Below are 26,496 nucleotides of genomic sequence, written 5' to 3'. Positions count from 1 at the left end.
TCTCATCAGTGGGACATAAAAACTGCAGAACAGAGGCATGGTAAATGTGCTTATTTATACAGCATCAGCTGAGTTGCCACTGCTCTTTATTATTTTCCTTTACTCCTCCTCCCCTGTGTGGTGGCCATTTTGAAAAGGATGATTTAAATTCTAAAATGAGAAAAAACAACAACACAGGACTAAGAACAATCCAGGACCAAAATTAACTAAGTATTTCTTGTGATTCTGACACTCACTGGCCCTTGTGATGCTAGGCCAATCCCTTTGTCTCATTTAAAAATAAAATTGGATTCCCTTTGCAGACCCTGAGGAGGGAATTAGAAAACAATTAATGGAAAACTCTGGAAGGTAACCTGCCAAATGTGTATTCACTTTCCAGGCATAGAGTGCTGTGCTGCAAAGGTGAATACAGTGCATTTGTCAAAGAGGGGCTATGTTGAATGAGTGTGAGGTCTTCATTCATAAAACAAGCTTATTTTACGAACAGTCTCTATTAATGTCAGCTCGATTATGTCAGATATTTTACATTTGCACACACAGTGAAAAATCACCAAAAAATGCATTCACTGCACCTGCTTACATCAGTCACATCCCTAAAAACTGTTGCAGGGAAGGGGGGAAGCTCCCACAGACATGGCTTTTAGGCAGAATGTGGGATTATGGCAGAGGGTGTTTAAATACATGAGGTAAAAATGGTAATCATATTCATCAAGTACACAAAGAAGTAAAAACAAGAAGCTCAAGATAATTCATTTTAGTGGACTCACTAAATAACAATAACAGCTTGATGAAGAGAACATGATTGTCGAAAGCTTGTCCATTTTACATTTTTCTCTTTACATTGTGCAAGAAAAAGGGACACCTGCAGTTTCTACTTGTGGTTTTTTTCCCCCTTCTTCTTCTCGTGGTAAAAGAAATCATGGGACATCAGATTTGCTTTAGGCACTACTAGTCTAATCTCAAGTAGAGTTTCATTTGAGCCCTCCAGGAATACCTGTGTGAGCAGAGAGGTTCTGCAGCTGGCAAAGTTCCACACCCTTTTTCTCCATTCAAACATATCAGCCCTTTATCACTTTGGGCATTCAGCTAAAACAGACTTCTCTGTCATGATCCTTCTTAGACAAATTATGCCGAGATGTCATGTAATTTCATTACTTGGTGGCATCTACTTTACAACAGACACCAGCCACTGCAGCATCACTGTTGTGGTTTCTTAATAGTTACAAAAAAAATACTATTAACTATACATCGTGGATATTTAAAGTACATAAGAAAGCCACAAACTTAATTACACTGTAGAGCTGTGTGATCTCACATGAAATTTGAACTATCATTAAAAATAGAAATTGCATTTACTTAATTCTTCTTACAGTAAACTAGATAATTTCAAACTTTTAAAGTTGTATAATGAGGCACGACAATATTTTAAAAAACACACAGAATATGTCTAATTTAATAGAAGCATTTTACATGCCAAGAGCAGCATTCCCCCTCCCTTTACCTTCCTTTTCCTTGCTCTATCCTTTCCTCTATCCCTCCCTCTCTTCTTCCCTCCCTCCACCCCCCTCTCTTTCTTAAACTTGGGAGAGAAAGTGGTAAACTTATAGAAAGAAAATAACACTTGTGTTCCAGAATCCATAAGCTTTTATTCCTCAAAGTGCTGATTTATGGGGAAAGTTTAGATGACTTCTCATGACTTTTTTCTTTCATTCCTTGGAGTCTATTTATCTCCTTCAGGGATCAAGCTATTTCCAAACATTCCTATTGTGGCCTCAATACTACACACAGCAGTTTGTGATATACACCAAACAAAGGCAGTCTTTTATACAAGACTGCAATAGCTAGTGGAAAGGTATTATCATTTTCCGTTTTAACAGAGTCAGTGGCAGGACAGCATGTGCATAAATCAAGCAAAGGTTCAAGCTGCACTTTACAAGGGCAATGTCACTAATAGTCACCATCCCCCCAGCTGTTCTACATACTAGAATCATGTCTGAGGCTTTGAAGACTCTTACAGGCAAAAGAGGGTGATGGTCTAATTCATTTTTCATCTTCCAAAACCAAAGGTACTAGAGAATAATCTGTTTCTACAAGTGTCTGTCACTATGAACACCCAATATACAAAATTCTGAAATAGGATCTGACTATATTGTTTTACAAAATAATTTGCCATTGGCCTCCTTTGAGAAGATTGCAACTCTAAGTATGTTTAAAATTGTGGTTTAATTTTTTTTTCTTTGTAACACTTGTTTTTATATACCGTATATGTCTTATTGATTTTTTACAGAGAGGAGGGGAGAGAGATAGAGAGCTAGAAACGTCGATGAGAGAGAAACATTGACCAGCTGCCTCTTGCACACCCCCGACCAGGGATGTGCCCGCAACCAACGTACATGCACTTGACTGGAATGGAACCCGGGACCTTTCAGTCCGCAGACCGACGCTCTACCGCTGAGCCAAACCGGTTTCGGCTCTTTGTAACACTTTTTAAGAAAGGTTGCCATAATATAAGGAATGTCAGTATTTTCTGAACGATCAGATATTTCCAGAAGCAGAACATCATTATGGATTACAGCATTACAACAGACACCCCTCATATTCACGAATTTAACAGTATCAGTTAAACTAACGGGTAGGAGATGCCTCCAGGTGACTGGGAGGGCAGATGCTTTCTAAGTGCAGAAAGGCTGAAAATAAAGTCACACCCACAGGGCTGTGCTTTCATCTTTCTTCTCGCCCTCACAGTCACCCTGCCTCTCTCACTGGTGTGCTCTAACTGCAGCATTCCTTCTCAAAGCCCTTTCTGAGGAGCACATTGCAGGTCTTATCAGAACAGATTAGTCCTATGACACTTGACTGAAAACAGGCAGCCCTTTTATGGTTTTACTAAAATCAAAGTATCATAAAGACATCCTAAAATCCAAGAATGGAAATCAGATTTTGCCCTCCAGCCTTATAGGTTGAATAAGGCAAATAATTATAGGTTTTATGGGCCAGTTCTACCTGGTTCTTCAGAATTTTAAAGATTGTCAAATTTCATAGTGTTCCTTCCTTCCTGGGACACACCAAGCAAAGGTCCAGCTCTTTTCACCACTGCCTACAAAGTTCTTCCTCTAGACTGTAGCATGTTCAATCTCTTTCTTTATTCTGGACTCTATTCAAAACCCACCAAGTGACCTATAAGCATCATCATATTTAAAATAGCTTGTCACCTTCACAGGACTCTAGCCTGTTTTGTTTTCTTCATAGTATTATTTCCTAAAATTATATATTTATTTGCTTGTTATCTGTCTTTCTTACCCTGGCCAGGTAGTGCAGTTGGCTAAATAATCATCATGATAAGCCAAGTTTGCAGGTTTAATACCTGGTATGAGCACTTACAAGAATCATCTCAAATAAATACAATTTAGGACTAAGGTACTCTAGCTTACATTTTACAATTAAAACACATCATTTTCTGCTTATAAGAGAATGGACCACATGCAACAACCTTCATGCTCTATACAATATATAAAGTCAACATGGAAGAATGATTATTCTAGAAAGAGTGTGTTCAGATCTGGTTTGAAATCATAGCCAGTTGCTGTGGAGCATTTATGGTTTACCATTTTAGCTAGACCACTGAATAGATGGAGTTAACCAAAGTGCTGACATGACACACACACACACACACACACACACACACACACACAAAAAAAAAAAAAAACATCAACAAAAAAAACCACCTCTTCTTATTGTTTGAATTGGAGTGTATTGCAACTTTATTTCAAGCCAACAGTGGCTAAAGAAGAGAAGCAAACATCTGAAGACCTTTGGAAGCCATTTCACCAGAGCCACCACCTGTCACATATGAGAAGAGGCAATCATCCATCTGTCCAGACCGGGGAATCATGAGGTCTTAAATGCCATTTACTTACCCCAAAGTAGTGATTGCTTAGAAATTTTTAATCACATAATAATGCAATGACAGGATCTTTATCTCCTTGTCCTTTAGATACACAATGATCATCTTTTTAAAGGTGACATACAACTTTAAAATACAAACGCTAATTAAGTGAGGTATTTTTTGGGTAAAGAAAAAAATGTCATAATTTTAGGGGCAATAATAGTTCTGTAAATTTCTCTTAGCAATCTTAACCTCAGATTCCTAAGTACTATGCAAACATTAATTTACTAGGTTCTGCTGTGTTCTCTGAGTGAATTAAAATATTATTATTCCTTCATTATTTTCAAGTGAGAATTACAAGAAAGGGCCCAAGACTTGCCAAGAACACACAGCAAGAAAATTAGAGAAAAAGAGAGAAAAATCCTTTTTGAAAGTGGGTGTCCAGTGACGATTAATGAAATAAGCTAAAGAAAATAGCACCTGTTTTTCCTTACCTGTTTTTACTTTCCATTCAGATTTATTTTGGAGAGTGAAATAAGCTGACACCTCCATACAGAAGCTAAGGACTCTGAATTAAATACTACAGTCATTTAAGATAGTAGTTAGCTATCACTGAGCATTCACTATGTGCCAGGCACTGTTCTAAGAGCTCTTGGGTATGGGGACTTTGTATCTTGTCCATCACTGGATCCTCAGGGTGTAGAACTGTATCTGAGCCAGAATGAATATTGAATCACTACTTTGTCATAAATGTATGAATTATAGAATCATTATTGGTTCCAAATGACTAAACTGTCTGAATTTTTAAATACAATCTGTTTTGTAAGTTGGGAACAACCTATATGAATGTCTGCTCTTTGAAGTCCAGGAGAGAGGGAGAGATTTGATTTGAACCAGTGTGTAACTAAATATAGGGTAATGGTGAGTCTCTTTATTATAGAGTTTATTTATATAACGAATATTTATTGAATACCCACTGTGTGTCAGGTATTGTAAGAGGTTCTAGAAATAAAGACAAAGTCCTTGTTGATGCTGCAGAACTTAAATTATTGTTTATGTGTCTGAGAGGAGGATGTTTTTATATGTAATGTAATTATGAAGTAAAAATTTTTCTATAAACCAGTGATTCTTGTTAGCTTGTCTTTAGCATCCTAATTTGCTAATGCTTTGACAATTCAATCTTTTACTGGGTAGCCCTGAGAAACTATAACAAAATGTAAGTGTACTGATTGATTAAAACATCCTATATAATAAAAGCCCAGCAACCAAACCTTGGAATGACTAGAACAGTTGCTATGATGTGTACTGGCCACCAGGGAGCAGATGCTCAATGCAGGAGCTGCCCCCTGGTGGTCAATGTGTTCCCACAGTGGAAGCAGCCACTCAGAGGATGGGTCCATAGCCACCTGGCAGACCTGAATGAGCGGCACTCTTACAGTGGGTGGATCCCCACAGGCCACGCACCCCACCAATGCATGAATACCATGCACCTGGCCTTTAGTGTATACATAAAGAGGAGTGGCTCTCTGACAACTAGAGAATCTGATGAATGCATGAAAAGTTAATTTATGCATCGGGGTAAGTTCTGAAAAGTTTGAGTTGTCTATTTAAGTTATTCATATTGTCAATTCCACTATACAAATCCACTCTTGAATTTCATTTGGACTGCCTCAAATTGGAATATAGATGCAGTTTTAAGAATGAGGCCATTTCATCCTGGCTGGTGTGGCTCTCAGTTAGTTGAGCATATTACCATCACTGAAAAGCCACTGGTTAGATTCCCAGCCAGGGCACATGTCCAAGTTGCAGGTTCAACCCTGGTAGGGGTGCGTGGAGGCAACCAATTAATGTTTCTCTCTCACATTGATTTTTGTTTCTCTCTCTCTCCCAGTCTCCCTTCCTCTTTCTCTGAAGTCAATAATAGCATGTTTTTAAAAAAGGAGGCCACGTCAATGAAAAAAAAAAAAAAATAGAGGAAATGCACAAAATATTAGAATATAAATAAGGGTTTACAAATTCCCTATCACATATGGGCTAATTAGAAAAGTTACTGATACAAAGGCTGGCAATCTCATCTGTGGTCACCCCATGGGATTATAACATGTGCTATCTCTATTGACTACACAAATTCTATCAAAGCATAACTGACCAAAGCATAGCTTGTTGAGGAGCATGCATAATTGACTTTATTTCACTCTGATAATCCACTTGAGATGTTTAGTTTTATGAAAACAATCTCAGTTCTTTTGGCTTCACTTTCAGGACATGAAATCAAGCTTTTGAAAATATTTTTGCTTGTATACCGATTCTTAAAATATGCTAGGAAAGCTTAGTTCTATAAGAAAACCAAAGGGGCCTATGCAACCTAAATTTGATGTTTACCATTGCTAGACACTCACTTGGGACTTATTCCTCCTCTAGAAATTAAGTTGAAATATATTTTAGCTGCAAGTTCAGTAATGCTGGGAAAACATTCTAAACACCTGTTGGCAAAGGAAGGAAAGAAAAAAAAAGTGATATTGATTTTCAAGAACATTGAAATTAAGAACTAGATACTGGTGACAGGTTTGCTTTAACCTGCTGGCTTTGTGCATTTGTAAAGCTGAAATCTGATATCTAAATTCATTAATAAGAATTATTCAATATTTCTTTTCTGTTATACAGGTTCATGTCAATGATACAACAGCCCCAGGCATTACACTACTAATCTCCTTGTACATGTCCATTGACATTGTCTCTCTCAAATCCCATCCAGTGAAATTGAATGGCATTAAATAAAATAGTTTGCATGAATCTCAGTATTTCTCTTCTATCATTGTATTTACTTCTTATTTATTTAGCTAAGGCAAAAAGGTTTCCAGACTCAATTACCTTTTCCCTCTTAGTCTATTTATTAAGCATTTTTTCCCTTTGAAATAAATGTGTTCATGTCAGTTGCCAAAAAAAAAATACAAGCCTTATAATTCCATGAAAATAATAAGAGTATAGTAAAGTAATTGCTATCATATAGCAGACAGAACATTTCTATCTGATGTTTACCATAAAATTTTCATCTCATCCCGATAGTTTTCATATGATATCCATAACTATTGCTTATTTTGAGAAGATTCCAAATTATAGCAGGCAGATGGGTGGTAGGTAACTCAGAGGGGAAACTTTGTAAGAAAGACATGCCTTTGTAAGAAACTATGCCTTCAGAAATTGAAATTAAAAAGGAACTAAGAAAGACACAAAAGTGTTGAGGATGATATGAAAGTGGCTTATGATTTCTCTCACTTCTTTCAGGCAAGAGGGTAACCCTACATTTCTCCCCTTCATTTCCTCATTCCCTTCAACCTATACATGGATTTTACATTCCTCCTTCATGGCTTAATATTAATTTTAACCTGATTTCATGTATATGTAAATATTTTGGGTGAAAGTTCAGTAAGATACAATATGATTTTCTCTGGAGTTCAAGTTCCATAAGCAACAGCCAAATGACAGCCAACCTCTCATTAATCTCTTGGGAGGGGGAAATCAGTAAATTTCTTAAGTCTTTCATACAGGATTGCCATTTATTATAAATTGTGCTGAAAGACCCCACACACATCAAACTGAAGCATGTGGCATTTAATCCATCACACAGAAAGATCAAGGATTGAGTCAACACTTCTAGGGCTTCTACCCCACCCCAACCAAGCATTTCCATGCTGCCATTTCCATGGTGTTTAGACCTTCAAACAAACACATTTGTCTAAAAACAAATACATATGTAGGAAAACAGTTCTCCAGGGTAAGTGCCTTTTTAGCTACTTTTGGTTGACAGATGAGAAGTCAGATACAACATTCGGAAATTCTGAGTCTTTTTGTCTTTATGTACTGGAGGAAATATTTAGTCCCAAGCAGTGGACCCTATATGTCTTCTATTAAATGGGCAAAAAGAGGCCCTAGAATTTTTGTCCTATAATAGACTCCTCCTTGGCTTCTTCTACCTCCCAGCCATTGGTTTTAACTTTGAGTATATATACAATCAAGATAAATTAAAAGCATCTTTTTTTGTTCTCTCTCAAAAACTGTTTCCTAAGAGATATATTTCAAAAAAAGGCCATCTATAGTATTAACTATATGTTCATATGCTTTCAATACCTCTCTAGATTTAATAAATCTTACTTATCCATCCCAGTACCAACTGATATAATTTGAGGAAAACTGAAGAAATCTCTCCTCTACAACCTTCCTTCTCTTGAGATTTTGTCTCTTAAAATTCATAGATGACAGCCACGTTGCTAAAAATCCTTCAGTGCTATATTACTCTAGGAAGGATACTATTTTACTCCTATTAGAAATGAGGAAACTAAGGTATAAAGATGTTAAATAACTTGCCTATAGTTTTCGGATAAAGAGCCAAGATTTAAACTCATGGAATCTAATAGCAGAGTCTTAACCATGACGTTGCAGGCTTCCCTGAAAGGTAGACATCAATATCGAGAGATGATTAACTGCATTATTGTGGAGTCAGTATAAATTCAAATCCTAATTTTACCACTTGCTATCTGTGTTGCTTTGGGCAAGGATCTTAACCTCTATGGACTTTTATTTCTTTGGGCCTATAAAAAGTAGTAAGTAGTTATCGAAGTTAAGTCTTTTACATGTATTATTTAATTCCACAATAACTCAACAAGGTATTCAGTACTATTATATTCAATTTAGAGATGAGAAAATGAGATAAAGTAACTTGTCTAGTTATCAGTAAGTGGTGGAGATAGAATTTGAATAAGGGTAACCACACTCGACAAACCATATGTTTAATCATTAAATTTAGTAATAATATCTACCTCTGGGGTTGTTGTCTATGTTTTGGTCAGAATTAAATTAGGTAAAGCATGAATAATGATCTTTTCTGTGTCACCTTGACTGGGCTACATGGTACCCAGATATTTGGTCAAATGTTAGTGTGTGTGTGTGTGTGTGTGTGTGTGTGTGTGTTTGGAGAAGGTTAGCATTTGATTTGGTAGACAAAGTAAAGCAGATTACCTCCCTGAAGTGGATGGGCCCCATCTAGTCAGTTGAAGGCCTGCATAGAACAAAAAGGCAGACTCTGCTAGGAGTAACAGTGAATTCCTTCTGACTGGGACATCTGTGTTTTGTTTTGTTTCTGCCTTTGGACTCAAACTAAAACCTTGGCTCATCCTGAGTTTTGAGCCTGCCAGCTTTCAGACAGGAACTATACCATCAGCCCTGTTAATTTTCAGACCTTCAGAATTAGATTGGAACTATACCGCTGCTTCTCTCAGGACTCCAGCTTGTCATCTGCAGATCTTGGGACTTGCCAACCACCATAACTCTTGAGCCAGTTCTTACAATAAAGCTCTCTTTCCCTCAATCTCTCTGTTCTTTTCTTCTCCTTCTCCTTATCTGCCTTCTATCTACCCACCTATCTATCATCTCCATCTTTCTTTTTCTCTGTAGATGCCTGACCAATATAGCATGTAAAGTACATAGAGTTTGATATACATTAATAGTCAATAAATGACCCAACAGAAAGGAATTGAAGGATGGCAATGCCTCTTTGACAAATGAGAACCAAGGTGCGTCCAGAGGAGAATGAATAATCTGGGCACAGGGATCTTAAGAATTGAGGAGGCAAATTTTAATACACAATCTGTGGCTAAGTCAGATGATTAGCTTCTATATGTAAAGTAAGAGAAGGTAGCAAAACTAGTTTGCTCCAGACATCAGAATAAAAGCTATTCTTCTCTTCCCCTACACTGACCTAGAAGGAAATTTTGGTTCTTGACTGCAAGGTCGGTGAGAATACAGATGTGACCTTCTCCTTTGACAGGTAAGAAGTTATAGGGAAAGCAAAAGAAAGAATTAAAGGAGGTATTTTTAACACCTGAATTACAGAGCACTAATCCAACTAGTCCAACTCTTACAAGTGCATTTTCTCCCCAGCTACAAACTACAGTGAATGAAAAGATTTCTCTATAGAACAGGTTAGGTCCCCAAGGTTTTCAGTTAAAAATATCATGAAGATGGCAAATTTAAATTTCTTAGCACATGTGATTACATTGGTATTCTTGAAATACTGATTCTATTACCCTCACCCTCTATGCTCATCACTCAGGAACACCAAATCTCTTTCTGAATATCATTATTCAGTTAGGATTAGTTAATTTCCTAATTCAGGGTGTTCACATTGGAAGAAAATAAGTGAGCTCTCTTTAGTGAAATGTGTTTCTCTCATCATTTAAGATAAAAATTAAGAAAGCTACAACAGCTGGGAAAGGAAGAAAAAGCAAATTGATTTTTAAAGAAAATAGAAAATAAAAGCAATTCATCCAAATCCAATGTGTGGCATCTATGCTTTTTCTCAAGGAAAAGTGCTTATTGTTGCCAAAATCCCCAGAGTAACCACAGCTGACATATTTCTCAGCATTAGAGCACTTGGCAACTGGCAATAAGGTCTGCTCCTTTCCCAAGCAGATGAAAAACTAGGCACTCCCCAAACAAAACCAATGCAGCTTTTCTCCAGCTCACTTTATGTCTCCTAAGCATTTTGTCCTGTGCAATAGGAAGCCCATGGAACAAACCTGTTCCACCCAAAACATCTAAATCAATACAATAAGTTTTTATATTCTTCTGGTTACATTGACTTTAGAACCTACCATCCGGACAAACTCAAATGTTGCCACTGCTAATGTACACATCATAATTGTACAAAGTTCTGAGGAGTATTGTCAATAAACTAGAAAATAAGTCCTGCTAACGAATATCTAAATATGCAAAGGAATGCAAATAAGTCCTCTACCATACACAGGATCTTTGTTTACACACGTTGAACATGATCAGTGGAAGAGGATATTCAAAACACTTTTTATTAAACAAATTGTCATCTTGCATTGGCTTATATCAAGAGAATTCTTCCAAATATTTTTTTTCATAATAAAATGTGTATAGATTGGTTTATTTTTCACTCTTATCAGAGAGAGAAAATTCATCTGACTTAAGGTGTTTCCTCTTATATGAAAGCAGAAAACTAATTTCAAGGACTACCATTTTAACAACAAACACTTCCATTTTTATTTTTTTAAAAATGCCTATTTCAATATCTAAGTTCTATGTAATTCTTTCTACTTTTCTCACAATAAACTACATGTGTAATATTTCATGAGTGTTACTACCAATATTTTTTCCTGATGGCCACAGCTTTTCTAACTTTTGTGCAGTCATATATTTAATGTTACAAATCCTGTGGGAATTCCATGTTTTAAAATAGTAAAATAAGTGCAGATTTATAAAATTGCATTTCTTTTTTAATGCCAAAAAATAAAAAACAAAGGAAAGTTTCCAAAATGGATGTTAGCTAAAGTAAAAAATCCATCTTATAAAAAATGTGTTATGTCAGGGAGTCTGCACATAGTCCTTGAAATCCCAGCCCTGGGGTGGCACCAAACTCTCAAGCACATTCACATATTTCAGTGGTTTTAATCAGTCTCACAGAGAATACTTTCATGACTCAACATGTACCCTGGAACTTTAATTCTTAAATAACAATATTAACTAACTGTTTTTATTACATAATGTTTACTTGCTAACATTTCTTATAGGAATCTTGATTACTGACCACCTATCCCTCCAAAGAATATTCTGACATAGCAATGCCTGAAGAGAAGACCTCTTTCTTCTGAACCTTGTTGTGGTTAACATGAAATTGATTTGCTGATCTGACCCTTAACAAGTAAAAGAAAATAAATTAAGATCGCATGTAAGTGAAATGCCCTAGAAGTTAGGCCGTTTTCAGGGACTGCTGTCTAGTGTGAATCATACCATACATATTGATAGGCCATCATCACTCTACTTTTATATTTTTTAAGGAGTTAAACTTAATATCAGAGTATAAGTCATAGAAAAAGTTTATAAACTATTTGTATGAAATAGTAAAACAATTCTGAACTTCTGAACTTCACTTTTCATTGTGTTGTGTTGGTTATGGTGGTAAAAATGTGAGAACCAAGTTATGTCCCAGGTTATACCTTGTTTTGATGCAAAGAAATAACAGCTAAGAAAATGCCCAAAGAGGGGGAGGAAAAATCCCTTTGGTTGGTTTTGTTCACATTCAATACAGATAGCAAAATCCTCTGTGCTCTTACTTTTACCTCCCAGCCGAAATGTCTCTCCGTTCTATGTATCCTTCACACACACCCTTCCCATTCATTTTTCTTTCCATATCTATTTTCCCCCTCTTACTCTAGTAAAATATTGGCCCTTTATGAGGAGTAACCTCTACCCTCCCCCCTGCCATTATCACTTTTCCAGTCTGTTTCCTATCCCCCTGATTCTATGTTATCAAAGTTTTGACACTTTGCTGGCATGACTGAGCTCTTAGAAAGAAAGGAGGGAGAACTGGGAATAATTCTCTTCTGTGGTAGAAGAAAAGAGGAAGGTTATGAACACTTACATGACAATACTTTTATACCAACCACATGCATGAAGACCTCAAAGTTTTGCAAACCACTGGCAAGTGTCCTCTTATAACCTTATCTGCACATCTCCCCCATCTCATCTTATAGTTACTTATTAACATTAGGTATTAACTTTCAACATCAGGGTATAAAAATTAGGGTACTAAATAGTCTCCTTTTTTCTTCCAATCTATATCTATCTCCAAAATGTGCAGCTCTGCTAAATCCATTTTTCAATATCTCTGACTTCTTGAATAGTGTAAGTCATAATCTTACTTTTACTTTTAGAAGTCCCTTTCTGATCTCCTTTGGGTCAGAAAAATATTGTTCTTATTTATCTTTCTTTTTGTCCCAAATATCCAACCACTGGCTGAAGCTAAATATGCTGCTAGTACAAAATTTACCTTCCTCATTAAAAAAGACCAATCATCTTCAGCTTCTGGGATCCAAACCATTCCATGTAGAAGCTCTCTTTAATTATAATCATTAAAAGTGACTTAAACTCTTGTAAGTTTAAATGAGATGTAGCAAGCAATATTAATATATTTTAATATATTTTAGGAAGATTAAGTGAATTGTCTAAGGTAATATAGCAAGTGTGGAGTAGAGCTTGGATTCAGATTTGGGCCTTTTTTCTCACATGATCCTTCATTGTTTTTTTTTTTCCTGTATTCATTGGCTGTTAAGTTTTCCCCCTTTTTTTCATTTAAAAGCACACACACACACACACACACACACACACAAAAAAAAAAAAAAAAAAAAAAAAAAAAAAAGACAACTCTTGAGGCTCAGCCACCACCGACATGCCATCCAGACTGAGAAAGACCCGAAAACTTTGGGGCCACGTGAGCCACGGCCATGGCTGCATGGGCAAGCACAGGAAGCATTGGTCAGGACGGGGGAGGATGGGCTGAGGTAAAAAGCTGGTGGCTTGCATCATCATAGGATGAACTTCAACAAATATCACCCAGGTTACTTTGGGAAAGTTGGTATGAGGTATTACCACTTAAAGAGGAACCAGAGCTTCTGCCCAACTGTTAACCTTGATAAACTGTGGAACCTGGTCAGTAGCAGACACAGGTAAATGCTGCCAAAAGCAAAACTGGAGTTGCTCCTATCATTGACGTGGTAAGATTGGGCTACTACAAAGTTCTGGGGAGGGAAAGCTCCCAAAGCAGCCTATTATTGTGAAGGCCAAGTTCTTAAGCAGAAGAGCTGAGTAGAAGATTTAGGGTGTTGGTGGGGCCTGTGTCCTAGTAGTTTGAAGCTACATAGCGGGAAGTTCACTAAAATGTCCAGGTACAAGAGCAATACAAAACAAAACAAAAACACACACAAAACTAATGTCCATATTATTGCAACACAATGTTCTATTTTACCACAAATATATATTTATTTTGGAAGCTAGGATTATTTACACAATACTCTAAAAAACTCTTAGAATCTTCATAATATGCTGTTAATCTACATATCTAGTCTCACTTTCTATAACCTAATCTCCTGCCTTCCAGCCTACCAATCAACTTTTTGTACACATGAGCCCTTATCTCCACTTAGAGTTCATTTTCTCTTCCCTTTTTCCACAAGAAAACAATATACTTTAAGAACTTTTTTTTAAAAATCAAACTCAAATATTTTCTCCAGGAAGCCTTCCTAATATCTGCTCCACAAAATTTTCAACATCTTCAGTTGCAAAATATATTCCCCACTGGTACATCATGTGTGCTACTGCTCTATAATTCATGTCCTTTGCTAGACTGTGGGATTTTACTGGTAGAGCACATGCTAAATATTAGGAATACAGAGGTTAATTAAGGACACTATCCATACCCTCAAGAAGTTTCTAGTATAGTCAGGAGGACAAAAACATAAACAATTATAGTCCAGTTCTCACACAGACAGCATATTTCTATGTAATTGGCTTGAATTATAGTTGCACAGATATTTTTGTTATAATCAAGGCTATGTTACATATGGTGAAAATAAGCAGCTAAAAATGGACTCAGAATAAGCAGGAAATGGTCAAAGTACACAAATAAGAGAACAAAGAGAAATAATCTATAAAGATGTAATGAGAGAAAAAATACTGAGTTAATTGAAGTACAGGCTTAATGCAAGAAAAAGCAGCTTGGGGAAAGAAGTTGAATTAGTTCAAGATATTTTTGTAGTGAGAGCCAGAAAGACTACAGATGCCAGAAATGAAAAAGGGACTGACAATGGAGCAAAACTATATGCCAGTGTGCCACCGGGCATAGAGTTCAGTGATTTATACAGTTTATTTCAGCTAATACTCATAAGCACCCTAAGCAGCAGGAACTGTGAGGAATAGAGGCTCACAACAGCCATACTTGCTCACTAGCAACTGAAGAGCCAAGATTCAAACTCAGGACTAATTCAAAAGTCTACCTTTTATGCATTCAGTGCAGGCCTAAATACAAGAAAGTGGTGTCAACAAAATTAGCCAAAAATTACTTTATTTCCTCAATGATTAAAGTCTAAGAGAGACTTTGTATGATCCTAAAGCTCTTCGGAGGTAATAAAGAATAACTTTATTTTATAGCATCACCAGTTAATAAACTCTAACACAGCTTACCTTGGAAACCATCTAGCCTAAACCTCTTTTTGCAAATATTAAAGACACTAAGACCAGCTAGTTGAATCATAGATTACTGGGGAGAGAAGTACTAAAGAGAAATAAAGTGCAACAATCTTTGTCCCTAAGGTTGAAGATCATGGAAAAAAAAAAAATCTCATCCTGTGTATGTGAGTTCCACAATGCCAGGCATATTGTCTCTTTCTGACCAACATCTCCATGATCTAAGACAATAAATGGTACTGTTATTAAAACATAGTACACAATTTATGAAATAATGTGCTCAAATAATATTTGTTTCATGAAGGGATAAATGGGTTTGTGCATAGGAGTTGTGTGATGCGGATGCAAGTACACAATTAATCAGGAGACTGGCCATATTAGATGTTACTAAATTAATTTTCATTTGCCACTTTAATAACATCATTTTCTACTTAAAACTTTTCAGTTACATTTTAAATGGTTTCAAATGCCTTTTTCAGGAACCAAAAGTTTAGCGTACCATCAATGAATGGAATTTTCAAGGTGCCCTTTGGTTAAAATCATTAAAAAATAATTTAAATGTAGTGAAAAAAATAACTAAAAATTTTTTAATTAGTAAAGTGGTAATATGAACATTTCATCCTTTTCTTAGTTTGGGGGGTGGGGAACACAGAAAAAATGTTTTATTTCTAAAACCATGCTCCCATGAAGCTGAGCAGAAGGACTGCTTATAACAGAATTTCCCAGCCAAATTCTTCAAGGGCCCCCAACAGGCTTTCTCAATTTGTGGGTACTGTCCTCTAACAATCTATTTCCAGATTCTCATTGGAAACCAAAGATTTATGTCATTTTCTTCATATTTTGAAATGAAAATGGTCCTGGTTAAAATAAAAATGGAAACTGAAAGTGTGTCTTTATTCCTAATACCAGTGCTACCTAGACAAATACCTCATTAATATAGACACCACGGATAGCTTTGCAGCATTCTTAACATTATTTGAACATTTCCAGAAATCAAGCTTACTACAGGTGTTTGTGAAGATGAAACGTGATTATATATAAGCCTAAAAAGAAATGGTAAACACTCTGTCCATTATAAAGGGGAAAAGCAGATCCTCCTTTTTATAAATGATTTATAAATCTCCTATTCAGATTCCAGAGTAAAGGAAAAGTCATATGAACTGAAAACACTTTTGCAAATGAATATTCACATAGTAATCCTGAAATGCTTTCTGCTCTTTGAATATATTTAAACAAGTAGGTATCGCAGCATTTCATTGATAGCTTATCAGACCACAGAACAGAACAGGAGGACAGAATAAAAAGAGTTTTCCTAGGGGAGTTCCATGGCCATTGTTCTATAAAAACATGTGAACATATTACTATAAACGCATCTTCACAGGAAGTCACCAGCTTAATAAGCACAGACCTGCAAGTTAATATTGAAATCCACTTTGATTTCAGCAGAAACAAAGCTGATCCAACTAGGAGCTATTACATAAAACCTTTATTGTCATATTTGCCATCACCACTCCCTTTAGAGACCACTGCCAGCACCAAGAAGTCCTCAGTTCATTTCAGGAAATATGGTACGCAGACGACCATCCCAATAACAATACAGTGGTGAGAATGGCAGTCCCTTAATTTTTCAATTCTCTTTATTGATGTCCTCTTTCTTGTATAGATCTATTAGATTTTACTTCCACTACTGTCCTCCCAGGAATTGGTGCTTGCCAACTACAATAAGTTGTTTTGACAACTTGTCTAGCTATACAATACTCTTGTTTCTTTCCCTCTGCAGTCTTTTTGGCTTCAAATGAGTGCCTTCAAAATATAGCAGAGATTACCCAACTAAACTATGAAACGGGAAAAACACCATCCTGCCCAAACCACATTCTTTTGTGTGCCCATAGTTCTCTTTCCTTTCCTCTTTACTTTTGTGGATAAATCCCCCTTGCTATCTTGTCTTCTCCTATCTTAATGAGGAATGACTGCCGTGACTACCCCCATACAGGGACGCCATTCACCGCCAGCACCTCTGCTCTCCTCATGTGCTCCAAAAAGAACTGATTAGCACTTTGCATAATTAACCTGATTAGCACTGTGCATAATCAAACTGATTAGCACTTTGCATAATTAAAAAGAAATAATAATAATAACAATAATAAGCACTAAGTAATATCAAAAGCTGTTAGTCCCACAGCCCTTTGGTTACCTCCAAGATAACTTCAGTGCAGCCAGTTTTGCATCTGCACATAGAAATCTTTTCTTTAACTCAAAAGTCAAGAAAATAAATGTAAATGCTTTCAATCCATAGACCCATTATGATTGTCATATCCACATCAGTTACCACAATAAGCTCTTCTTGCCCATACTTGCATATTTTACCCATGCCAAAATGGAGAAAATGTCGATATAAAACAAAATCAGTGAAAAATATTTGGAATAAAATTAGAACTAAGATGGTTGCTGCTGCTATAGACATGTAATTACCCCATGAATTGTTTCAGGATGATAATGCAGTATATGAAAAGAACTAGATAACCAGTCAAGGAAAACCTGGATCTGATTCGTAGTATATTATCTAAGGTATTACACACATAAGATGTATCCCATTCTATGTCCCTATACTGCTTATCCCCTAAATTTTATTTCATACCATAGACAACCTTACACATTATGAATAATACTAAAAATTTATATTTTTAATGCCTTAGAATTAAAAAGTTACAAAGTCATTTTGCATGCTTTATCTTATTTCCTATTCAAAGGCTGAATGTGATTAAAATTTTGACTTGGAGTTATAATTTAACTTCAGTCATTATTGTATCCATCACAACCCTCATTTGTGTTTCACAGAGGTTGAAATCAAGCTATTGCTGGAAACTCATAAGAGAATAGGGGAAAAAATCGATTAATTTGGGATGGCAACTTAGAGAATTCTGCAATTCCACCCCACCATAGCCAACCTACATGAGTTGGTTCAGTTTAATTTCTTTCAAAATATGATCTTGAGACCTACATGGCTTAGTTCAGTTTAATTTCTTTCAAAATATGATCTCAGAAACTCTTTAAAGAGAATTTATCTTTCATGATCCTATAATATTTTATCTGTAACTCTACTTTGTGCCATTTGCTATGTATGAAGTATGTGAGTGTGATTCCTCTGGAAGACTAGGAGCTCCTAGAGAGAAACTACTCTACTCTTTACCCTGTAATAGCTGCCACAATGAGTAATGCACATGCTGAGCAGCCAACACATTTGTTACAATTGTCTTGAGGAAACTCTGCAGCAAAGTCTTTTTTTTTTCCAGTGGGCATCTATTATATAACTGCTATCTGCAAACCTGAGGAATTATTTCACTAATTGTTTACTGGGAACTACAATGGTATTTGACATATAATAACTACTTAGCTTACCCTTAAAATGTTTAATGTATGTAAAGTTATGTTTCATTTATTTATTCATTCAGTCATTCACTTAAGTCATTCAAAAATAAATGTGAATGCCTAATAAGGGCTATGCTTCATGCTCAACATTTAATTCAGCATTGGTCAAGCTCAAAAGGAACTGCTGGTTCCTCTCAAGGAGCTTATAGTCTATGTATCTTTAAAAATGCCTACAGTAGCCTTTAAGAAGCTAGGGTGAAGTGGTATAGAAAGGGACCTTAAAGTAGTCAAGATGATCAATTGCAAGGTACCTAATATGGAACCACTAGCCTCTAATTACCAAAAGGAAAGGTACACAGATAAGCAGTCAGTGTTCCTGGACCAATCATCCATTTTACAATTCATTTAATTCAAGAAAGAAAATGCTGCTGTGGAGATTATTCAAGTCCAAATGTTCCTGGTGAAGGTACTTCCAGTAATTCTGGGAAAGAAGCCAATCCCCTAGTTTTATATGTAAATATTTAAAAAACACACACATATATATAAGCACAAAGGAAAGGTCAGGAGGATGTAAGCCTTTTAAAAATCTATGTTAATATTTTTTTCTATAAATGTCCACAAAAGTTTGGGCTTTTTTTGTAGCCTTACATTTTCTTTTACACAATACACCTGCTTTTTTTTCCTCTAAACTAAATATTTCTTCCATCTAATGACTCTCTTTATTAGACAGCATCTAATTTGCATACATTTACATACAATTTAACTGCTAGCTTGTGAGAACAAAGAAATGGCTCTGTATTGTACTGAAGGACAATACTCAGTAAAGGAAGTTATAAAAACCAACCAGCTCGGTGGCTGTGTAAGCTCTTTGTCTCAAATACTCCAAGCTCTTTTTTTTTTTTTTTTTTTTTTTTAACATACCAGTTAAAAGGGGCAAAAAATTATTTCATCAAACAATGAATGAAATATACTGCACTACTTTGTTTGACTGACCATTTCCTCACCAGCTTGGTTACTATAATTCAGGGATCCAAGCTCCCTGGGTATATTACAATTTCCTTATTAGATTTCATGGATTAAATCCCTTTATATATTCTTGTTTTTAGTCTTATTCCTAAAACAACCTGGGGTTCCACTGTGATAAATCTGTTCTAATGCTAACGTGTGCTATCATCCACCTTGTTCCTCGAACGGAAAGGGTAGAATATGGCATACTTCTTCAGTGAACTAGGCATATACTCTTGCCTTAGCCAGTTAATAGATTTTACTGAGACTTCTGTTCTTTATGTTATGAACTAGCTCTTAAAAAAATGATTTTCCATGTTCACAGGGGAGTTAGATGGGGAAAGAAGATTTAAACATACTGAGGGAGTAAACGCTGAAAGAGAAGCTGGAGGTAAAAGAGTACTTGAGTCAACTGTTTCTCCACTTAGCAATGCTATCCCTTTGTAACTCTTCAAACCTGGAAGACTCTTAGAAGATAAGGGATGCACGAAGTGGGGAGGGGTGGTGGGGGGTGGGGGAGGGGGGCTCTTTATCCATTTAAAAGTGAATGGGTCTCTTTATCCATTTGAAAGTGAATCCACATACTCTCTGACACAGGGTAAGTCACTATGACTCCTCTGTTCATCTCATCCTTGACGCATGGAGAGGGAAATCATGAAAAGGAATCTTGAAGAGTTTGTTCAGTGTTTTGTAAATATTCACTATTGAAAACACATGAAATACATAATAAAGCTGTGGTCACAAGCAATTGAAAATAAACACTAGAGGGATTCAAGTTTCTGAAATGCCATGTGTAAAATATTACCCCAAAAATGAAACAGAATATACAAAACTGCTTCAGAATTATAACAAGTGATACAAATATAAGTCAGGATAGTAGGGCACACTGAAAAACATGAAGCCTTGGCCCCAACAGGCTCATCATGGCTGAAGGCTAAAAGTGGTCAGGAGAGATGCACTTCCTTGGAAACATATTTAATATCATTAATTTGGACTATTTTCTGCATCCTATAATCCAGATTTACAATTTTAATGACCAAAAGAGGTGTTAACTTGTCAGTGATAAGTGAAGAAATTCTACCACTCTGTGGGGCTGCAGAATGCCCACATGATTTGGAACCTTCAGCAGCCAAACAGATTGTACAATATCTACCAGCAATCTTATAACATGTCTGATTTTCCACCTGGTGAGAAGAAGCTGGAGTTAAGACTTGTATTAAAGCTGGAGTGCTGGCATAGATCAAGTCTGCCAACTTCTTAACCCATAAGCAATTGTGAATAATGATAAAAAAAATTAAAAGAAAGGATTAGACACTGTCTTAAAAAACAAACAAACAAACAAAAAAACCTGCTAGGACTGACTGAAATCTAGTCATTAGGATGAATAGGCAGAAGGGAAATGACCCTCTGAAAACCATGGCCCAACTCTAAAAACATCCTTAAATTCCAGGGAACTTGACTCTGGCCTCTTGCTCAATGAAAGAATTAGATAATGGCCTCATGAATGATTGGTAGTAAGTTTTACTGCCCTTTCAGATATTATAAATTTTATGTATAGAAGTTCTGTTTCTGAGGCTCATTAATCTCTCCTGTTAATATAATCTTGAGGTGGTACTGTACTTATTTTCATGTCATAGAATGGTATCACTTGGTAACCAGAATCAGATCTATTTTGTACACTCCAACATATTAATTCTGCCTTGTTTGTAAAGCATCTCTTAATACTAACTCAGCCAACATCACCTGTGCTGGATGTGGTTAAGATCCACCTCCCCAAAGCATGTTACCACGGTGACAAAGTAGTGACCTAATTTGCACACACCTGCTGGGTTAATTGGGCCAAAATGAAAGATGATATATATGCTCAAAATCCAAAACTGATTTTTTTCCCTAAAAATTAAATTGATTTTTTTAAATAAGCAGTTTCTAAAGCTAAGTAACATACTCCAGGTGTGCATTTTCTAGTTAATATACCCTGAATGTTTCATGACACTTGAGTAGCAAAATATATTGAGTGATGAATGTAACTCTTTTATGTATTTTCTGTGTGCAATGATTAGTATGAGTAAGTGGTCTCAATCACTGAATACATGGGGTGTGCTTAAAAGGTCAGGCCACTGCCTCAAAGCAAACAGGGACATTTCAATTGTGCCAAGTTAACATCCACAGTCTGAGCGGCAATGAAATGGAAGTTTGCTTTGGAGAAAGCTGCTCTCCATAGCCTGTGGCAGCCTGCAACATATCTTAGACAAAAACACCAGTTACCTATGCTTGACCTCTTCCCACCTCTGTGTCTTCATCCTTCACAGACCACTGACAGCTTTTTTTTTTTTTTGAGGGATTGTTATATACCAAGAACTGATGAGGATATGAGAAAACACACGGTGATATTCATCATAGGTTATTTTTAATAGAAAAAAAAACTGGACTAGAGGGGACATAATAAAGGTCATACATAACAAACCCACACCCAACATCATACTCAATAGGCAAAACTAAAAGTGTTTCCCTTAAGATTAGGAACAAGACAGGGATGTCTGTTATCATCACTCTTATTCAATATAGTTTTGGAAGTCCTAGCCACAGCAATCAGACAAGAAAAAGAAATAAAGGCATCCAAAATGGAAAGGAACAAGTTAATTGGATTATTTTGTGTATGCTTAAAATTTAAATTACAGCTTCTGGTCCCTCTGGTCCTAAGCCTGCCACTTACTTGGTGCTGTAGTCTCTTCGCTAGCAACTACTTGAATGTCCCACACCTTCACCATTAAAGTTTATCTCAAGGGACGCCTTAGATAAACACCCCAGATCCTTTCCGGGGATCTACTTGGGACACAAACTATACTGCAAGTCCATAGTGATCAAAACAACATGGTACTGGCTTAAAAATAGACATATAGATTAATGGAACAGCATAGAGATCACAGAAATAAGCCCATGCCTTTATGGCAGGAACATACAATGGGTTAAAGACAGTCTATTCAATAAATATTGTTGGAAAAACTGGATAGATACATGCAAAAAAAATGAAACTAGACCACCTTCTTACATCATACACATAAATAAACTCAAAATGGGTTAAAAACTTATATGTAAGACTCAAACCCATAAAAATCCTAGAAAAAATTATAGACATTAAAATCTCAGACATTTCAAATAACAGTATGTTTTTTCTGATATGTCTCTTTAGGCAAGAAAACCAAAGGAAAAAAGTAAACAAATGGGACTACTTCAAACTAAAAAGTTTTTTCCATGGGAAAAAAAAACAAAAACAAAAATAAACACACACACAAAAAAACCTCATCAACAAAATGAAAAGACAACCCACTGAATGGAAGACCGTATTTGCCAATGATACATCTGATAAGTGATAATATCCAAAATTTATAAAGAACTCAACACCAAAACAACAACAATCTAATTAAAAAATGGGCAAATGACTTGAATAGACACTTCTCCAAAGAGGACATACACATGGCAAATAGACACGAATAGATGCTCAAAGTCAATGATCATCAGAGAAATGCAAATTAAGATTTTTATCTCACATGTGGAAGAATGGGTATCATCAATACAGTAACAAACAAATGTTGGCAAGGATACAGAGCAAAAGGAGTCCTTGTACATACACTGTTGGTGGGAATGCGGAATGGTGCAGCCACTGTGGAAAACAGTATGACATTTTCTCAAAAAATTAAAAATGGAACTGCCTCTGACCCAGTGATTCCCTTTTGAGAATATATCCAAAGAAAAACAAAATACTGAAAGAATATATGCACCTCTATGTTCACTGCAGCATTATTTATAAGAGTCAAGATTTAGAAGCAGCCCAAATGCCCATCAGTAGATGAGGGGATAAAATCTGTGGTACATTACACAATGGAATACTACTCAGCTGTAAAAAAAGAAGGAAATCTTACCTTTTGTGGTAGCATGGATGGACCTAAAGTGTATTATGCTAAATAAAATAAGCCAGACAGAGAAAGACAAATACAATATGATCTCACTTATATGCAGAATCTAATGAACAAAACAAAAAAATAGAGACTCATAGATGCAGAAGACAGTTTGACAGTTGTTAGAGGAGGTGGGGGTTTGGGGGAATGGGTAGATAAAGTAAAGGATTAAGGAAGGAAAGAAAGGAAGGAAGAGAGGGAAGAAGGGAGGAAGGGAGGGAGGAAGGGAGGGAGGGAGAGAGGGAGGAAGGGAGGGAGGGAGAGAGGAAGGAAGGAAGGAAGGAAGGAAGGAAGGAAGGAAGGAAGGAAGGAAGGAAGGGAGGAAGGATGGAAGGAAGGAAGGAAGGAAGGAAGGAAGGAAGGAAGGAAGGAAGGAAGGAAGGAAGAAGAAAAGAAGGAAGGAAGAAAAGGAAGATGGAAGGAAGGAAGGAAGGAAGGAAGGAAGGAAGGAAGGAAGGAAGGAAGGAAGGAAGGAAGGAAGGAAGGAGAAAAGAAGGAAGGAAGAGAGAAGAAAAGAAGGAAGGAAGGAAAGGAGGAAGGAAGGAAGGAAGGAAGGAAGGAAGGAAGGAAGGAAGGAAGGAAGGAAGGAAGGAAGGAAAGAAGGAAGGAAGGAAAGAAGGACAGAAGGGAGGAAGGATGGAAGGAAAGAAGGAAAAAAGAAGGAAGGAAGGAAAGGAGGAAAGAAGGAAGGAAGGAAGGAAGGAAGGAAGGAAGGAAGGAAGGAAGGAAGGAAGGAAAGGAAAAGAACTTATAGACACAGATAACAGAATGGTGCTTTCTAGAGAGAAAGCGGGGTGGGGGAGGTAGAAAGAGGAAAAGAAAGGATAAATGGTGATGGAAGGAGACATAACTTTGGGTGGTGAACACAAAAACATACAATATAACATACACATAACGTGTTATAGAATTGCATATCTGAAACCTATATAATTTAATTAACCAATGTCACCCCAATAAATTCAATATTTTTTTTAAAAGACTGGCTAAATTATTATAACAAAACCATTGTATGGAATACTATATAATTAATAGAAATCATGTCACAGAAAAATTAATTCTTAACATAAACACATATTCATAATATGTTGTAGTTGAAAAATCAGAATCTACTGTCACGTGGAGTATAATCCTATGTTTTTGCTTGCACACATATACACACAACATAATGTTGATAATGACTTTTTTCTAAGTGGTAATAGTAATATCAAGGGTAATTTTATTGTCTTCTGTATGCCTTTTTGTGTTTTCCAAGTAGTTTTAGCATGGTGGTATATTATTTTTATAATAAAAAAAGAATATCCTATTAAAAATAAATTAAATGGTGTATGAGAAAAAGTTAAATTGGGTTTACTGATTCCCAGTAAATACTCTAAGATTTAGTATTAAGGATAAAATAACAAAATACAAAGAAAACAAATAGAAAGATTCCCTCTCTGTTTTTAATTCCCTCAGCTATATAGGTATATTTCTACACATGAATAAACGTGAAATTATATCTCTGATAATAGCACTATACGTTGGTAAAGACCTTTTTTTTAATTTTATATCCTGGGTGGTACATTTTTAATTTTTTTAACATTTGCATACATTTTAAAATAAAAATACCGAAAGATACTGTTCAGTGTAGTAGTAAATGGTGAAAATTATACTGAATGGAAGTAAGAAGTGCTACATTACTCAGTTCCCCACTCTGTCTAGACCTATTCAACAAGGTTTCCATTTTCGCATCTATAAAATAATTGAATTAGATTTAAAATATGATATGTAAATTATATCTTATGATTATAACAGTTTATACTTTATGTCTTAATAATCCAATACAGAATAGACATAAAATATGTTTGAGACTGAAATATTTATGTTGAGCATCTATACCTACCACAATTAACAAATCTCTATTTAGTACTTTATAGACAGACTGTAGGCATGTCTTTATGACATTAGAAAACAACATATATGCTGACAAACTGAATAAACTAAATACTATCTTAAATACTACACTTACTAGGCAAATAAATAGTGTTTCTTGATCTCAACTGTTTAGTTCTGGCAAAGTGTTGAAATATGCCAAACAAGATTGATCAGAAATGTATTTCTTATATATATACTGATAACTTCCAGCCATGGTCCAGGAGTTTTCTTGAATGTATTCTTTCTTTTATTTTTATGATTGATTGATTGATTTTAGAGAGGGGGAAAAGGGGAGGGAGCGAGGGAGGAAGAGAGGGAGGGAGTAAGGGAGAGAGAGAGAGAGAGAGAGAGAGAGAGAGAGAGAGAGAGAGAGAGAGAGAGAGAGATTGATTTGTTGTTCCACTTATTTATGCAATTATTGGTAGATTATTATATGTACCCTGACCAGGAACTGAACCTGCAACCTTGGGATATCAGGACCATGCTCTAACAAGTTGAGCTACCTGGCCATGGCCTTGAATCTATTCTTGATATGTGCTCTCAAATATACAGCTTGAGTAGAATAAAATATCAAAATTGGTTTATAATTTGGGTATATATTGCCACAAGTACTCTTAAAAATTTTGTGATATTCTTTAACACTGTAGTGCATGCTCACAAGTTATAAGGGGTACTCTGAATCTTTTTAATATGTGGTATTTGAGACTTTAGTGTGATAGTGTCTTTCTTCTATTGTGAGTTAATATTCTTTGTCACTTGAATAGTTATTTTTAAACCAACATCTCTCAATTATGGTCTTGAGGACAAATTACATTATATGGTCACCTAAGTTACACAGTGGAAATTGTACACTGTGAAATTTCTGAGTAAGAAAATAGTTATTTCCTCCATTTCCGGTTCCCATTATGTGATAAGAAAAGAAACATAAAAATTTCCTTGGTAAGACTCAATGGTATAAATTATAACAATGTTGTGTTACTAATCACACCATAATTTGTTTTATAAATTAGAATGTAGGTAAAGCCTATAAACATTATACCAAGACACTTTTAGTTTCTCTAGTAAAAAAAAAAAAAAAAAAAAAAAAAAAAAAAAAAAATTAACCCAATCACCTAACACAAGCATTTTGGAAAATATTAATCTGTCTCTGTTTTTCAAATGCTCACTGTAGACACTCTACTTCCTTGTGCAATTTTTTTCATATAATATCAGCCTAGGTCATCGTAATACTATCATCTGTTATAGCAGCAAGCAATGGGAAAGTAATAATGCCGTGAGTGCAATGTTGATTAGACACATTAAACTCAGGAAAATTCAATCAAATCT

General features: G+C 35.8%; 1 protein-coding gene and 1 pseudogene across 14 annotated transcripts in view; one reads left to right on the top strand and one right to left on the bottom strand.

Moving 5' to 3' along the window:
* Window positions 1-26,496, bottom strand: part of ZBTB20 (zinc finger and BTB domain containing 20) — an 818,830-nt gene that overhangs the window by 574,763 nt on the left and 217,571 nt on the right. The window lies entirely within an intron of this gene.
* Window positions 13,137-13,598, top strand: LOC311615110 (large ribosomal subunit protein uL15-like; annotated as a pseudogene). Its single transcript has one exon. The product of its transcript is annotated as a large ribosomal subunit protein uL15-like (transcript).

This window comes from Pipistrellus hanaki, assembly GCF_964339955.1.
Source record: "Pipistrellus hanaki genome assembly, chromosome: 2".
NCBI classification, from domain to species: Eukaryota; Metazoa; Chordata; class Mammalia; order Chiroptera; family Vespertilionidae; genus Pipistrellus; species Pipistrellus hanaki.
Note: the sequence above shows the minus strand (reverse complement) of the source record. Positions and strands in the feature narration are given on the sequence as shown.